Raw genomic sequence first — 18,672 nt, forward strand, 5'->3', positions numbered from 1 at the left:
TGGGATCTTTATCCTGTAATGCAGGCTGACATGGCAGCCTAATTTGGGGTCACTGCCAATCTCATGGCAGAGGAAAAGAGACCCTGGCAGAACCTTGTAGTGATTGTAAAAGCTTCTGCTTATAAGTCATGCTGCATAGCCCCAAACTTGTCACACAGTCAAGACTGAAGCAATAGGGTGGAAAGTAAAATTCCCCACAGGGAGGAGGGACTGATGTTTTGAATAATAATATAATCTGCCAAACAAACATAAACAATTGTTACAGGGATCAAAGGTTAGGAGCATGTGAAAGTACTCAAAAAGTTTGCCATGATAAATATTAGGTCCATCACATTAAAGTTCTAAGTTACTTAGCAGGCCAAGGAATGTCTTACAAATGAGCCCTTCTATTCAGTGGTCAGTTAGATTAAGCCTTTGAAAGTACTAACTCTAGAGAGTATGGGGCTTATTTGGTGGTGTGAATCAATGACCAAGTCAATAAAGTTGATTCAATTATAAAGTGGGAATAGATGTAATATCTACCTCCTAAGGATGCTCTGAAGATGAAATGAGATAATCCACACAGTGGTCCATGAAAGATGGCTGTAAACTCCTTGGTAAATTTTCCCATTGAAAGTGGAGTCTGCTCGACAAATAGAATGTGGTAGAAATCACATTTCAGGTCTTCTGAAGCTAGGTCTTAAAACACTGGTTCTTGGAACCCTGAGCTGCCACAGAAAGGGAAAGGGGGTCCAGCTGAACCCAGTCTTCCAGCCCAAGTGCCAGATATTTGAGTAAAGTTGTCTTGAAGCCATGAGAGTTACTGAGTTGTAGTTCAGTATCCCTAAGTGACTTCAGCCAATGTTGTACAGAGTATAAGACTTGCCTAGGGGAGCCCTGCTTGAATTCCTCACCCACGAAATCAGAAGATAATAAAAGTGTTGTTTTAGCCACTAGGTTTTAAAATAGTTTGATATTCAGCAATAGGTAACCAAAACACACCAAGCCTTTAGCACAGTATCTGACTCATGGTTGATTCAGAAAATATTCTAATATCATTAGACCATGGATAAATTCCTAACTCATTTTCCCCTCTGAGTTGGGAAGCCTGTGACTTAGAACTGAGGAAAGGAGGTAAGGACACACTCAAGGTCAAATGTTTCACCAGCAGTTTCCTGACGTCCTCTTAATGCAAAGAAAAAAGAAGGGATGTTCCTAAGGTCCACAAAAGGAGACTTAAACATTTAAGACTCCTAACCTGAGGATTATCAGAAATCTCATGGCTCCCCTTAGATATGCTTGTGACTAAACCTTTGAAGAAGGTAAAAATTCAACATTTTTAACTCCCTGAAAACTTCAGGTAAAATCACTGTACTAATACAATGCCCTATGTTTACCCAGTGGGTACACATGCCGTGTGGCTCCCACCACCCACTTTCAGGAGACCATGAAGTTCATTTTGAAAAGCAATCATCTAGAATCAGTCTAGAGTTGAAAATGTACCCTTTGCAAAAATAAACTGGCCTCCCTGTTGTGGCTCAGTATGTTAAAAATACAACATGACATCTGTGAGGGTGCAGATTTGATCCCTGGCCTCGCTCAGCAGGTTAAGGATCCGGCGTTGCTGGGTGCTGCGGTGGGTCACAGAGTGGCTTGGATCCCTTGTTGCTGTGGCTGTGGTGTAGGCTGGCAGCTGCAGCTCCCATTCGACCCCTAGCCTGGGAACCTCCATATGCTGTGGGATGGCCCTAAAAAGAATAAATAAATAAATAAGCAAATAAGGTCTGGGACGGCCCTATTCTCTTGTGGATTTGTTTTTCTCTTGAAATGGGGATTTGGCCATTTTAGATGGAGGCTGAGACAGCAAAGCCACAAGTTCACCAATTTCCATCTCCTTTTCCATCTGTGGATACAGCTGGCCCATATTTCCCAGTGTCCCCTGCAGAGAGATGAGACCGTGAGGCAGATGTGTCAATGAATGTGGGCAGCAGAGGCAGCCGTGGTGGACATTCCTCCCAAGCCTGGCACCTGGCAGGCTTCCTCTATGACCTTTCATGCTTTCTTCCCTCCACACTCTTATGGGGAGGACTCTGGGACCCTCTGGGCTAGAAGAACCAAGGGTAGAGGGAACCTGGGTCCCAGAATGAGTGTGTGGAGCAGAGGCACACTATGCAGCTTCACCAGCAGCGAACTGTGACCTGAAGGAAAAATGTGCCTTTATAACATTATGTCATGGGACAGAGGGGCTTTGTTGGAGAAGTGAGCCTTTTTTTTTAACTTTTAAAAATTTGTTTTATTAGTGTCTGGTTGATTTACAGTGTTATGTTAATTTCTGCTATATAGTAGAGTGACTCAATCATTTCCTTTCTTCTATTATTTTCCATCATGGTCTATCCCAAGAGGCTGGATATAGTTCCCTGTGCCCCACAGCAGGACCTCATTGCTTATCCATTCCTCTTTTAATGAACACAAAGGTGTGGGGTGGTGAGCCTGCTGTGCCCTTTTCCTGTCTCCAGGAAGAGCAAACCTAGAAACCAGAGCGCCTTTGTTAGAGAATGTACCACCAGCAGTTGAAACGCATGTCACAGCTCCTGGAAGAAAGGGATGAGAGGCTCAGAGGGCTGGCCCTGCCCTCCGTCTCCAAAGGGTATGAAGCAGGAATCTTCTATTCTCTTTCTCTCTGCAGGGGAACAGCAGGCAGGTATCCAGCACATCATGTTCTACTGGCTCCCCTGACAAGGAAATGAAATTCCATCACTCATGTGACAGGAGACCTCACAAGTGACTAATTTCATCCCTGAGGCCTCTTTAGAAGCAGAATCCTCCTCCCTTGGCTTAGCCTGGTTTTCACGAAGCAAGAGAGTCAGCCACTCTCAAGTCAGCTCAGCAGGGAACAGAGATTCTCAGAGTGATTCTTCCCCGATTGGGCAGACTGAACTGAATAGCTATTTATTGGAGTTCTAAAATGGTGCCTTTTTGCACAACATGGCCTTGGGACTCTACCCTGGAAACCACTCCATCCAGTGCGCAGTGGAGGAGGCAGATGCCCTTGTGTTGAAAGGGGCAGGGTGTACCCATGCCTGGGCAGGACCAAGCGAATGAAGATCTTTGCCAGGTAAAGAAATCAACATCTACAACGGGCTTATTCAGCTTCAGGGATTGGATGGCCTTGGCCATGGTTCCCTAGAGACTGGAATCTTGGAGGTTAATGTGGTGCTGGGTGACCTAGGAAGGAGAAAGCCCAAATCTGGAGGTCAAGAGATCTGGGCTGTACTTTCAGCTCCAGCACCTACTACCAACTGTGTGACCTAGTGATATAACTCAATCTCTCTGAGCTCCAGATTTTACACTTGGAAAATGAGGAGTGATGAAACCTAACTTACAGATTCCTTAACAAGGGTGAATGAAATCATGAGTAAAATACAGGATATCACTTGGAGTTCCTGTCGTGGCTCATTGGTTAACAAATCCGACTAGGAACCATGAGGTTGTGGGTTCAATCCCTGGCCTTGCTCAGTGGATTAAGGATCTGGTGTTGCCGTGAGCTGTGGTGTAGGTTGAAGACCCGGCTCGGATCCTGCATTGCTGTGGCTGTGGTGTAGGCTGGTGGCTACAGCTCCGATTGGACCCCTAGCCTGGGAACCTCCATATGCTGCGGGAGCAGACCAAGAAATGGCAAAAAGCCAAAAAAAAAAAATACAAGACATCATAGTTGCCTTCCTCCCCACCCCTCTTTGATATCCAGAACCACAATTTTGGTGATCTTCAAAGTCACTACTCTCTTTAAATCCTTGAAATTGACCTTACCATATAACTGCTCCTCACTGGCCACTGTGATATTTGCAGCAAAAACAACTTGAGATTTCAGAGTAGGAGTCACTGTGGACCTGATAGCTGGAGCGTGTAGTACCTTCAGGGATTGTGCCCCCATCCAATGCTTAAAAGAGCCCTTGTGTGACACCAAATCCCCAGCACCACCCCAATCTCTACCCTGCACTACTGAAACAGGAGAACAACAGAGGCTGGCTAGCAGACCATACCATATCCTCCTGTCATATTGAAAATGCATGACCAGGATGCAAAAAGATGGCACATATTCCTCTACTGTCCAGTCCTATACCTGTGGCAGACATCACAAGTTAATCATAGCATTCTTTCCCACTGATCCCAGATAAAACAGCAGAATCCTTCCCCACAGAGTACTCCAGCAGACACCACCAAACAGAAAATATTCTATTGGTAGAAACCTATACAACCATAAACATTTGCCCTCTGGAGTGGCCTAGCCATGGAGCATGACCATGGAGCTAGAAAGACACAGGAAGGAGGAAACCATGATGGATGATTGAGCCTCTAAAGTGCTCAAAAAAACCCATTGCACGGGGCACTGGGGGAACCTGGATGAAACCAGGCAAGTAGCCATGGAATCCAGGTTTGAAGTGCTCTTTCCAAAGCACAGCTCCTGCACTTTTTCTCTGTTGCTTTGCTGGGCATGACTTCTCTATGGCAAAGAGGCTTTCTCCGGAGAATGAGCAAAGATCACAGAGAGGGGGGCCGTTTTCACACGGTTCCAGGCATCCTTAGCCAAGCCTCTAACTAAACACAGGTGTCAGCAAGTCCAGTTACCAGAGCTCATCCCACCTCCAGAACTGTTAACAAGACAATGACATATAGCCCAGGGTGTTAAATCTTCCAAGGCAGGAATCCTTGTCTTCGGTGAATGGCCATGAATCAACCAAACAGGATATGCCAGGATATTTAAGATGGCCATATATTTATTGATGAGTGAATGACCAGTTCAGTATTTCTGCCAGTTACCTTTACAGTTTTTATGAGATTTGGGTAACGCTTATTTATTGCCCATACTGTTTTCCTTTCACAATGGAGCTTTGTTGGACATTTAGAGACATTTCTAATGCTTTCTGCTGGTCTCTCCAGCATGAATAAAGGGATCTTTTTTCCTTTGGGTTTCGCCAAGGAACTCATGCAAAGCTAATATGGATGATAAAATGATACCATTGCAAACATCTTCATGCACTGATTATATTATTTGAAACTTTTCACAGGAAGGGATTAATCATGTGGTTTGCATCACAAACCTTATAATTTTAATAACAAGGCTGGCCAGATGAAGAGCCAAAATATATCTTTCACAACGAAGTGTGCTACATGAAGGAAGAAACTTCTGTTTCTACTGTTGGACTGTGTTCATGTCATTGGCAATCTGAGGGGTAAATTTGCTTACAGAATGGGCAATATCTACCCAAAATGAAACTCTAGTATGTACTGCTGTTGTTAACTCTAATATTAATACCTTCCATTTACTGAAAGTGATTTTGACCCAAGCATAAGCACACAGCCTCAAGCCATGGAGGTAAGAACCCATATCTCATATTTTCCAGATGAAGAAACTGAGGCTTAACCCCCAAGGCCCACAGATGGTCCTGATGGCAGCAGGACCCACAAGCACAGTGGTCCACTGCCAAGGCTTGTCCCTCTCCAGCCTACATTCTACTGTCATCCTGGCCTCTGCCTTCAAGATGCCCTCCCTCCTCCCCCATGTTATGCTACGTGGCCAAATCCACAAGCAAAAAAAAAAAAAAAAAAAAAAAAGAAAGAAAAAAATCGGACTGGCTGCCAAATACCATGTAGACATAACAAAAAGCAAATTGACTGCAACTCTTCTTTTTCAGCCGACTCTCGTGGTTTCAGGGGAAGGCATCTCAGCCATGGAAACGGTGACCCACTGGTTTGAAGGGACGCCCAGGACTGTGTTGTCCAGTGCAGAGGAGCTGAGCCCAGGGTCTCACCTCCTGCCTGCTCTTTGCCAACTGTGCCCATCTCCCCTGATGACATAGCTCTCATCTGGCTCTCTACCAAACAGTTACGACTGTACCCTTGCCACCATCATCATCATCACAAACCACACCAACAGCCTCACGACGGCTCACTTTATGGCACATGATACGTACCAGCCCAACAATGCTATAGCATCTATAGTGTGGGGCTATAAACAAGATGTGCCTGTTGTCATTTTCTTCTCCCCAAATCTGGAAGTAAGGCAAGTATTCTACCCATTTTACACACTAGGAAACTAAGATTTCACTTGGGTCTACCCAAAGTCACACAACAAGACGGGAGAAGAGTTGAAAACCGGCATGCAGGCTATTACCCCCAAACCCAGGCAATTACCCTATTATTATACAAGCCCATTTACAGAATGGGCAATATATACCCAAAATGAAACTCTAGTATATACTGCTGTTGTTAACTCTAATAACAACAAAGGGGCAAAGCAATACCCACTAAGGACAAACCCATAGGTGGTCTCAGAGCTAGGGTGATAACTAGCACTCTCTCCTCATTCTAGAATTTTCTCCACCATGCAGTACTGCCCCATTCTGTTTCCCTATTTGTCCCCCAGCAAGTTAGCACAGACTTTTGGCCTACTATATATCAGGCACAGTGCTAGAAGCTGACAGGAAACAAGGACAACAACAACAAAAATAAATGGAAAGAAGTCATGGTTCCTGTTCTCGGCAACCCCAAAGCCAGTCAGCCCTGTGTGAGACTCTTGGCTTGGCTCCCAACAAGCTTTGCAAACTTGGGCAGATCAATTTACTTATCTGGGCCTCAGTTTCTCTATTTGTAGAATGGGATAATATTAGCACTTGCTTTAGAGTGTTACTGTGAGGATTAAAAAGAAAGATGACTAATGCAAGTTTAGAGAGGGTAAGATACGTTAAATGCTAGTACATTCTCTAGATATTTTTAAGCCCTTAGAAAATTGGGGAAGCTATTTTATTTTCACCAGTACGTAAAATATATATAGAACTACACACGCAAGTTGATTTCCAAGTGCCAATCTAGATTTACAGAGAGGAATTTAAAGGAGGAAAGTGAAGTGTGAAGTGGAATGGTCTGAGATGTTCTCAAAGAGGAAATCTGGACGAATTTGGTTCTTGAAAGTTGGATACATCAAATTTAGATGATGAGTAATAATAAAAAGAAACTTATAATTCACCATTTCCTGTGTACTGTAGGCACTGTATTCCTTACAATCCTATTTGCCTGCATATCCATATTTAATAAGTATGAAAAGACTGAAACTCAGAGAGGTAAAGTGGCTTGCCCAAGGCCACACAGCTACAGAACAGTTGAACCAAGAGTCAGTCCTCACTTGGCTGACTCTCTGGCCTCTTCTTCCCTTCTCTGTAAAGGTCACGGAGGAAGAGCCCAGAGAGCAGTTGAATGAGAAAAGGTACCCATAAAGAGTAGAGAGTTCCTCCTATTGGGTCTGCGGACAGAATTCAGGAGGTGATGAACTAGAATGGAAATAAAAATTACATTGACCTTTTCATTAACATTGACTTGACATTTAGCACTACCTTCCCTTTTGAATCTAGGCAAGAAACAACATTATCAGTGGCACCAATAAATCTATTGGCTAACACCCCATAGTGACAAAGCATGTAGCCTGATTTCAAAGCCAGGGTTTTCTCTGCTCTACGCTATTACACACTTCTTTCAACAAATGCATCACCCTGTTGTCTTAACAGCTCACTCACTTGATTAGCTCTTCACCTAGAATGGAACACGTCTGAGGCCAGAAAGTCTCTCTTGCTCCCCTTCAAATGATGGATTTTAGCATGTGATTTAGAATTTGGCACAGAACAAAGGCTTAATAAATGCTTGTTGCCTAGAGGAAGTAGCCTTCCTCAATGGCTCCCAGGGACCCTGCTTCTTGCTATTCATGCCATTGTATAACCTCTGCCCCTTGAGTGTGGACCTGGAGATTTGTTTCTGAAAAATAGAACATAGCACACATGAACAAATGCCACTTACAAGAGATTATAAAAGGCTGTGACTATCATCACCTTTGCCCTGATGGGGAGGACCACCTGGTAAAGAACTGAGGGCAGCCTCTGGTCATTAGCCAGTGAGGAACTGAATCTCACAGTCTAAGAGCCCACAAGGAACCCTACAAAAAAACACTGAGTGTCTTGGAGTTGAGCCCTGCCCCCCAGTTGAGCCTTTGGATGAGAACAGAGACTTCAGACCAATACAGTTATTATAGTGAGAGACCCTGAGCTGGAGGATCTGGCTAAGGTACACTCAAATTGCTAACACACAGAAACTATCATATGATAAATGTGTGTTGTTTTTAAGCTGCTAAATGTTTGGTGGGGTGGGCAGTTTGGATACCAACACATTGCCGATCAGACTGAAGGAGAAAAGGGGGAGGGAGAGAAATTTCAATCTGTCACCATCTCCCTTCTGGCCACAATGTGGAGGTCACTCCTTGGTGACTGCCACCTCATACTCTTGACGCTTTCTTGTCCCCCTCAATACCAGTAACTGCAGCACAACCTTGTCTGCACTGGTGCCTGCCTTAGTTAACTATTTGAAATTAACTGCCACAGTCACATCTCATACTCAGTGACTCATTCCAAAATTTTATTGTAACCAAATGCCTCACTTCATCAGGACAGAGGCCAATATTGGTTAGTTTTCTTTTAATGTTCTTGTAATGATTCCAAGCCCCATCCAATGAATTGTACAAAGCCCATTTCGTTAACATTCACTCGACTCTCAAAGAATTTCCAAGACTCTTGGCAGTGAGGACGTCTGGCCCATAAAATTTAACAGACGTGATCAGTTGCCTCAGCCAGCTCAGTTGCCTTAGCCAGCTGTCCTCATCCATGCTCTCAGGACCCCACCCCATCCACCTGCTGGGAATGTGGATTTACACGCACCTACCTCCATCCATTGCATGGTTCAACATTAAATCCAAGAACGCTAACGTGATTGTCAGAGGCTCCTGATCAGCTTCCAGTGGGCTTTTGAGTGACATAGAAGTGCCAACTAAGAGTCCCCTGGCCCCCATCCCCTGCAAGGAGAACTCTCAGAACCCCTCCCTGACTGCCCCAGCCAAGGCTTCTCCCCATTGCTCCTAACACTCACCCTTCAAGATGTAATGGCTTCATGGGCCCTGCCTTATTTCTTCCATTCTAACACACCAGTCGTGGGAGTATATCCTGTGGATTTAATAATAGCACGTCATTTGGGAAAAAAATCCCATTATATCAAATGTACACACTGAGTTCTTTTACAATGTCAGATTTATTGAGGCATAGTTTATATACTATCAAATATATATGTATATATTTATACATATATAATATATTTACATTATATATATTATATTTATATATATTTTATATTATATGTTATATATATTTATTTATATATATATTTATATATATATAAATGTATATATATATACTCTAATTATACATTCCAATGAGTTTGACTAATTTATACTCCTGTGTCACTATGAGCACAATGAAGACAGGGAAACTTTCCATTATGCCACAAAGTTCCCTTGTGTCTCATCCCAAATATTTCCCCATGCTTCTGTCCCCAGGAAACTGTTGATCTGCTTTCTGTCATTATAGATTAGAGTCATGTTGTACAGAGTTTCATATATGTAGAATGACATAATACATCTGCTTTTGTATCTGGTTTCTTTCACTCAGCATAATAAGTCTAAAATTCATCTGCAGGGTCAAACAGAATGTATGCAGCATAACAGTAGTTTGTTCCTTTTTATTGCTGCCTAGTATTCGTGTCAACTTGTTCTCCCTACAATTTTTTTTTGCATTTTTCTACTTTATTAAAGAGTAATTGATGTGGACTAAACTGCATAGAAAGTGTACAATTCGATTAGTTTGTAACATGCATATATGTATATATATGATATGCATATAGGTTTTTTTTCCCCTTTTTAGACCATCCCCATAGCATATGGAAGTTCCTGGGCCAGGGATCAAATCCGAGCTGCATCTGAGCTGTGGCAAGACTGGATCATTAACCTACTGTACCACAGAGGGAGCACCTATGTATAGATATTTACAAATCAGAATATTAAAAACTGCAATGCAGCTCAGAAAGGTGAAATGTTTCCATTCTTCAAGTCTTCTCTGGAAAACTTTAGTGAACATTTGCCTCACATTTGGCTAATTAGAGAATCTTTGATGACTTTTCCAAAAACCCATATCTATTTTTATTATTTTTAAATAGCCACACCTGAAACATACAGAAGTTCCCAGGCCAGGGTTTGAATTGGAGTTGTAGCTGCCAGCCACAGCCACAACCATGGAAACACTGGATCCAAGCTGCATCTGCAAACTATGCCACAGCTTATAGCAATTCTGGATCCCCAACCTACTGAACAAGGCCAGAGATTGAACCCGCATCCTCACAGAGACAATGTCAGGTCTTTAACCATTTGAGCCACAAAGGAAACTCCCTATATCTATTCTAAAGTGATTTGCTGCCTCTAATGGATAACCTTTTAAAAGTAGACTTTTTGCTGAACACAAAACCAAAATAAAACAAAAAACCATACTTAATGAGATTTTCAATAATCTAATATTGCTGTAATAGGACTCTCAGCTGTAGTGACATGAACCCAATGCAAACTGGCTCAAGAAAAACCAAGTGAAGACAGAGAGGGATTTGTTGGCTAACATAAATGAAAATTCCAGGGGCTTCAGGCATAGCTGAATCCAGGAGCTCAAACATTATCAGGACTCAATCTCTCTTGCTCTTTTTTTTTTTTTCCCCCCTTCTAATCCTGCTTTCTTCCCTCCCTGTTAGCTTCATTCTTGGTCTAACTCTTCCCATGTGTTCTCCTGCTGCAGTTCCAGATTATTTTTCTCTTGAACCACTCATGGAAATAAAATTAATGCAGGAAACTGGTTACAGAGATGATGGGGTTGCTTAGCAGACAAGTGGAGATGTTAACTAATTCACGGGTTAGGCATGTTAGGAAAGCACCGCCTCACATATCAGAGAGACAAAGAGAGCAGGATGATGAAACTGGAGCCCAGGGGCTGGGTACCAGCCTGGTGGGGCCTGGAGCCACAAGGAGCTACAGCTGCTGCTGGAGATAATGCCAAAGACGGAGGGAAAGAGAGAACTACTCTGGCCCCACACCCTCAATCTACCCCAGTCCCTTTCATTGGCCCAACCCAGGTGGATGCCAGCTGGCAAGGATGCTTGGGAAATGCAGCTTGCAGGGAGGGGCTGGCCCTCTGGAAAACAGACAAGAGTAAAGGAAGAGTAAGGAAGTAGGAGGCAAACTCCAAAGGCGAAAGACCCAGCATGATCCTTGTGGAAAGTGAGCTTTTTCAAGACTCCAATGGAAGTATCAGAAAGGCATTCGACTTGCCCAGGTTCGGGTATCAGACCCCCCTCCCAGTGGGGGAGGCAGTGCCCGGGAGGTGGGGGGTAGGATCAGCAGTGGAGACACTGAATAAAGCAAGATGACCCCCAAAGCAAAATGAAGATGCCCTCCGCTGATGTGGATGCAGGGTAGACCCAGATGTCCACCTCAAGCTACTCCACAGGGATGGGTACCAGAGGCTGCACAGCTGCAAATGGCCCAACCCTGGTTATTTCCACTGGCAGAACTGCAGGTTATCTATGATGCCAAACCATGGCCAAGGTCAGAACTTTGCTGATACATTCCCAGTCCCTGGGAGGGTAGGAAAGGAAAAAAAAAAAAAAAAGATGAAGAAACACTTTTTTTTTTTTCTTTTTAGGGCCACACCTGTGGCAAATGGAAGTTCTTGGACTAGGGGTTGAATCTGAGCTATAGCTGCTGGCCTACACCACAGCAAGGCCAGATCCTTAACCTATTGAGTGAGGCCAGGGATTGAACACCCATCCTCATGGGTACTAGTCTATTTCTTAACCTGCTGAGCCACAACAGAACTCCAATGAGCTTCCCTCATTCCCAAACCTGGGTTTTGTAGCATAAAGCCCAGGACGCCAGGGGCCAAGCAGCTTAGGAACACAACCCCCGGAAATGCAAAAACCAAATGTCTAAATTGTCTTCAGTGGCATGTCGCCTTCTAAAGAACACATTTTGCAACCCAAATGTGGAGGCCAAAGGATTTCCTACGGAGTCTTTTATGATCTCTATAAATTTCAAGAGAGGGAATTGGTGAGCAACTGGGCTCTGTCACTGTCAGGGTGCTGATTGAACGTGCCTTTAATGGAGTCTCCAGCAGCCATAAAAATGCACAAAAACAGCCTTCTGGACACAGGCAGGCCTGATGGATTGAACGGTGACACCCAGTAAAAGCCAAATGGGCTGGGCTTGTCCTCATGCCTGTGCAGGAGAATACATCTTGGTCTCCCAGGCTAGAACTAGCACTTCGAGAAACATTAAGCATTCGGCACGAAATTTTTCCCCAGAGGAATGCACACACATAGACACACAATAAAAACTAAACACTGCGTGGGGAAGGCTTTTCCATAAACAGTGTTATTTCCCCGGGACTTAAAAACATAAGCACAGCAGTGGGTTGAGGATCACCACTCCCACCAAATGTGTATCCACCCAGGACTTCAGCATGGACTTTATTTGGACTTAAGGCCATTTTATATGACATTTTAAAGTCTTGGTTTGCCAAGTGAGGATATTAATTGTGGTGCCCACAGATAAAAGGAATGGAGGATATAGAGCACCTATTAGCACATAATAAATGCACAATAAATGTTGCCTATTGTTACTACTTATGAGAAGATGGAGGGAAGGAAGGGAGGGGAACCATGAAAATCTGGCTCATGCTCCTTGCAACCCTGAAATAACAGAGCAGCATCCTAAGGGAGTACAGGACAGAGAGCTTCCTTAGCAGACTCATCGCCTTCCTTTTTCATAACCCATCAATTACAGCACTTCAGAGGCCCTTTCATTTAAATCTCCTAGAAGAGTGGGGAAATGGGCGTTCCCTGGTGGCACAGCAGGTGAAGGATCCAGCATTGTCACTGCCATGGCTTGAGTCACTGCTGTGGTGTGGGTTCCCTCCCTGGCCCAGGAATTTCCACATGACACAGGCTCAGCCAAAAAAAAAAAAAAAAAAATGAAGATGACGACGACGAAGAAGAGGGGAAAATGCCTCTGTCTTTGAGTACAGATGCTTGCAAGTTTCTGCCCTGATTAAGCAGTGAGGCCAGATTGCCCAGGACCTGCTCTGTCCCAGATGGTCGCCTGATGGTGCAGGCTGGCCAGGAAGTCGAGGAGCCCGCTTCAACACTCAGATAGGAATATGCACTGAACCCCTTTATTCCTGACACGGGCATATGGTACAAATCATTTGCCATGCACTAAGTTATTACAGTACTCATTTATTTTGGAATGTATATGAAGTAAGCAGAACAAAACACATACCCTGATTTTCAACAGGACTCCTTCTCTCTCCTGGGAGAAAAATACCTCTTGTGGGAAAGTATTCATTGAAAATAAATTATCTTTGGGGGAAAGCACATGCTTTTCGAAAGGAAAGTGTTGTTCTCTATAGATTTTCTAATTCACGTGTCTGTTGTGCACATACACATATATGTATTAAATGCCATCATTAAGCATATTACAAATTGAAAAGGCATATGTACCCCAAATAGCAGTAACTTAAATTTTTAAGTCAAAGATTTAAATATTTAAATTTAAATTTCTCACACATAAATGAGAGAAATGCAAGGCCAGATACTTTAGAGTTATTATGAGGTCTCCATGGTGTTATCAGACATGCGTGCTCCTATCTTCCTGCTTTGCTAAACTCACAGTGAATAGCTTTTTCATTCCTTAGAGTCACCTTATAGCCCAAAATGGCTGCTGGAGCCTCAGCTACCACATGTGTAGTCCAGGCCAGCAATGGATGAAAGCAGGAAAGATGAAGGAGCTCATCTTCCAGGTGCATCAACTTTTTTGACAGTCTTACCCGAGGTCCTACCCAACATTTCCACAGTCACATATACCCCCAACTGTAAGCAAAAGTGAAATGTTGTTTTTTGTTGGGTGCATTGCCACTTCAAATAGATTTGGGATTCTGTTACACTTTGGGGTCTCGGTGTTCTACAGGTCACACTTTGGGAAACTGTGGACACTTCCCTCCAGAGCAGGATTCCTCACATTGACAAGACTGACATTTGGGGGAGGATCTTTCTTATTTGTGGGGCTGTCCTGCACATTGCTTGATGTTTAGTAGCATCTCTGGTCTCTACTCAGTAACAACTCTTCCTCTATCCTGTTGAGATCATCAGAAACATCCCCAGTTATCGTCAAATGTTCCCAGGGGCAAAATCTTCCTCACATGAGAACTTTCCCATTTATTTATTGATTTCCACAAGTGCATGGATTCTTAGTTTATTCCATGCGTTACACTTGTTTACTATTTAACATTCAAATGATCCCAGATTTGACCACTGGGAACCCCATCAACCTGGCTTCTGTGTTCTTTGAAAATGAAAGAACTATCAGCCTTTGACCACTTGTTTCCAGAACTTTTCCAGATGGAAAGTTCTGGAATCAAGAACATATACAGTGACTATTCAAAAGACCACTCTCAGGATACAAATACTTAGCCCATGTCTGGAAGCTGTTTCAATAACACTGTGGTTTGTTAAAATAAATGGTATCCCTGGTGAGGACTCAGTTCAAAAACTGAAATGGCAATTCAAGTTGCTCTCTTGATGAGAACTAGGTGAAAATCTTCGTGAAATTTATGGAAAGAGTCCAATACATAAAACTTGCATTAAAAATGTTATGGGGGAGTTCCTGTTGTGGCGCAGTGGTTAACGAATCCGACTAGGAACTATGAGGTTGCGGGTTCAGTCCCTGCCCTTGCTCAGTGGGTTAAAGATCCGGCGTTGCCGGCTGTGGTGTAGGTTGCAGATGCGGCTCGGATCCAGCGTTGCTGTGGCTCTGGCTTAGGCCAGTGGCTACAGCTCCAATTCAACCCCTAGCCTGGGAACCTCCATATGCCGCGTGAGCGGCCCAAGAAATAGCAACAACAACAACAACAATAACAACAACAACAACAAAGACAAAAGACAAAATAAAAAAAAATGTTATGGACTTAGGTGTAGATAAGATAATCATTTCAAACAGAATTTAAACTCCTCCCCAAATCCCACTTTTGCACACTCTTCCAGGAAAATATCCACTATTGAAATTCAAGTCTAGCACTTTTATAGATTCTAATAATCCAAGGAGGATTCTTTCACTAAAATTGTCCTTGTTCAGTCAGGTCAGTGTTAAACTGGTGAGCTCTCCCAAGAGGTATAATAAGGTTGTATCAGTGTTAATTGCCTGATTTGATCACTGTACTGTGATTATATAAAAAATATCTTTGCAGTTCTTGCTGTGGTACAGTGGGATTAGTGGCATCTCTGCAGCTCCAGGACACGGGTTTGATCCCCAGCCCAGCATAGTAAGCTAAAGGATCTGGCATTGCCACATCTGTGGCATAGGTCACAGCTGCAGCTCTGATCTTATCCCTCGCCAGCGAAATCCATATGCCCCAGGGTGGCCAAAAAAAGGAAAAAAAGAAAAAAGATTATTTTTGCTTTTAGAAAATACATACTGAAGTTATACGGACTCAAGTATGGAATTTATTCTTAATGGTTTGGTGGAGGGTGTATATGTGCATATGTGTTGTGTATGCACATATTATAGAATGTGTGTGTGTATACACACATGCATGTGTACACATACACACAGCAGAAGAGCCAGAAGTGAGAGCCACAACTATGATAACAGGATGACATAAGGCCTCAGAAATCTGAGGAAAGAGTATAAGGGAATTCTTTCTACTGTTCTTGCAACTTTTCTCTAAGTCTGAAATTATGTCAGTATTAAAAGTTCAGGAAAGCTGTGCAATTCAGGACTGTCCTCACCTATCCCACCCCCCGACTGAGTTCTCCTTTCTGCTTCATTCCCCTTCTCTTTCCACCACGCAAAGATCCCCCCCACCCCCTCCCTCAAGGAGCTCTGAACACTTACCCCATAGGTCTTGTCTGAACAGAATGACTTGATACAAATAGGTTCATGGGTCCTGCAGCCATAAACCCTGACTCGGGACTCCCAGAGCAGTTTTCTACAGACGCCTGAGTCCCACCCCCGGAGGTTCTGATTTGGTTGACTTGGAGTCCACTCTGAACCTCGAAACTTTTTTTAAGTTCCCCAGATGGTTTTAACAAGTAGCCAAGGGTGAACGTGAATATGAATCACCTGAGGATTTATTGAAATGCAAATTCTGATTCACTAGGTCTAGGGGCACCTAGTGCCTTGGCCTCTGTATTTCTGACAGTCTCACTGAGGCTGCTATAGGGACCACAGCTTGAGTAGCCAATAGTCTCATCTGGAGTGGATTCTTTGCCAACAGACTTCCACCGCCTTAAGTTCTGATAACTCCAAGAGGGTAGACACACCATCTGGTTTCTTCTCTGTGAACATCTAACACTGGGTGTTCCATTAATAGTCACTGAATATGAGCATCTAGGAATGAATGAAAGTTTCCCTAATACCAGGCGAATGTTCACTAGTACCTCCCAGGTCCTTAATATTTTTTAAATGGTCATATTTTGCATGAGAATTGCCTCCATCAGATTTCAAGAAATCAATGGCTTTTGAAACTAAAAACCACTTTGGGGCGAGAAGAGTTGGCAAGATCTCTCTTGCCTTCAGGAATTGTCTGGTGCAGGTGCAAACAACTACAGCAGCCTCCAGTCAGCTGCTCGCCTTCTTCTCCCCTTCTCAAATCATTTTCGTATTAGCATATCTCTAAGTGCATATAATTTTCACATCAAAGAGTGTAATTTTTTGCAGAAGTGGAGTAGAGAATAATTTATCCACTGAAGTATCTCAAGCAGCCGTCTAGATAGCGTGACATACAAATTACACAGAAGACAGACGTTTAGGAAAATTTGGTGGCAGAATTTGTATTATTTAAGTAGATGTGGAGAAAATTCACTCACTGAAACTAAAAAGTATATCTACTGGGGGGCTAATAGCAGGCTCCCAGTTAGTGATGATAGAGCAGTCTGAGCTGATGGCCCACTTGCGGCTCTTTGACCAGGGAGGGAGTCCACAGGCATCTTTCCTTCCAGGGCACAGGGACTAGAAGCACAGGATTCACCAGCCCTGCCCATGCTGCCCACTACCCCACCCTAGCTCTTGACCACTGCATATCCCTCCAAGAAGAGACCCTGTTTTGGGTAACAGTCTGGTCTGGGGCAAAAGGTACATAAAGAAACCAAGCCATCAGTTCTCTTGTGCAGCTGGTCAAGCTCTGAACTCACAACACTGTTCTAAAACACCAAGTTCTGCAGTCCCTGTCCTTTGCCCCAGTTATCCCACAGCTGAACTCCAATCCCCTTCCTTCCCCTGGGCCTGGAACACTCTCCTGGGAACCTGAGAAGAACCTCCGCAAAGGGGCTCTTGACTCACCTTCTCACTGTGTCCCCATAGGGCCCTTCCTCTGGCTGTGAATACTCACAGTGTCTTTCCATGTGTCCAAATTTCCTCTTCGTATAAGGACACCAATCAGATTGGACTAGAGCTCAGTTGAACTTAATCACCTCTTAAAAGACCCCATCTCCAAACATAGGCACATTCTGAGGTATTGGAGATCAGGGCTTCAACTCAGGAATTTATGGGGAGACTCAATTCAGCTCTTAACACCCACCCTCCTTCTTCTTAGGTGTACCTGCTCAGACAGGGCAAATTCCATGATGGGAAAGAAGGCACCTGGGCACAGAATCAGAGCGATGCAGGCACTGCAGGTGGGAGCTGGTGGCAGGGCCAAAATTCTCCCAGTAGCAGATCACAGTGGGTGACAGGAGAACATCAGCTGTAACTTCTGCCCCTTCCCTAACCAGCTCAGCTAACCCAACATTTCTCATCACTTTCTGACTCTCCACCTTGCTTTATTTTTTTCTCTCTCTCATTACCTCTTGACATATTGTTTTTAATTGAGATAAAAATCACATACCCCCAAATTTACCCTTTTAAAGTGTACAGTTTGGGAGGGTTTAATACACATTGTACAATTTGGAAGGTTTTAATAACCATCACCACTTTCTAATACCTGGTCATTTTCTTTCTTTTTTATTTTACTCTGTCTTTTGAGGGCCAGAAAGGTGACATATGGAAGTTCCCAGGGTAGGGTAGAGGTGGAATCGGAGCTACAGCTGCCAGCCTATACCACAGCCATAGCAATGCCAGATCTGAGCCAAGTTTGCAACCTACCCCACAGCTGGATCCTTAACCCACTAAGAGAAGCCAGGGATTGAACCTGTGTCCTCATGGATACTAGTCGGGATCATTGCCACTGAGCCACAATGGGAACTCCTAATTTCTGGTCATTTTCATCACCCCAGAAAGAAGCCTGTACCCAGAGCAGTCACTGACACACTATATTTTTATTTTTTCAATGGCTATCCCCCCACCACTAGAACATAAGCTTCTTGAAAGCAGAGGCTTTGATTTATTCACTGGTCTGTCTCCATCCCCTCAGAAAGGGCCTGGTTCATGGCAGTAACTTAAGTAAATATTTAATTTGATTTCATATAGGAAGCAGAAGCCATTCTCGTGAAACTGACCTCAGAGTCTGAGTCAAGAAAGAAGAACAGAAATGGTATTGTCATGGCCTTATTCCTCCAGCGTGAACTTGTGTTGACAATACAGGCAGATCCTCCCTGGCTGGCCTTCAGTCTCCAACCCAGAAAGAAATGAGGCCCCTCTTAGGGCTGGCTCCACAAACTGGGTGAAGAGACTTGAAGATTTATGGGCCTGTGGCTAAAAAGCTTTCTTTTACCATAGGTTACATTGGCTGGGATTGA

The 18,672-nt window shown here is 43.7% G+C and overlaps 1 long non-coding RNA gene across 1 annotated transcript; it reads right to left on the reverse strand.

Annotated features, from left to right (window-relative positions):
- Nucleotides 1-1,733: 1,733 nt before the first annotated feature.
- Nucleotides 1,734-16,007, reverse strand: LOC125126842 (uncharacterized). The gene is made up of 3 exons (XR_007134803.1): nucleotides 15,833-16,007; nucleotides 8,944-9,017; nucleotides 1,734-2,711 (listed from the first exon to the last, which is right to left on the reverse strand). It is a non-coding gene; the product is annotated as an uncharacterized LOC125126842 (long non-coding RNA).
- Nucleotides 16,008-18,672: the final 2,665 nt, after the last annotated feature.

Source organism: Phacochoerus africanus, chromosome 1 (genome assembly GCF_016906955.1).
Source record: "Phacochoerus africanus isolate WHEZ1 chromosome 1, ROS_Pafr_v1, whole genome shotgun sequence".
Classification (NCBI taxonomy): domain Eukaryota; kingdom Metazoa; phylum Chordata; class Mammalia; order Artiodactyla; family Suidae; genus Phacochoerus; species Phacochoerus africanus.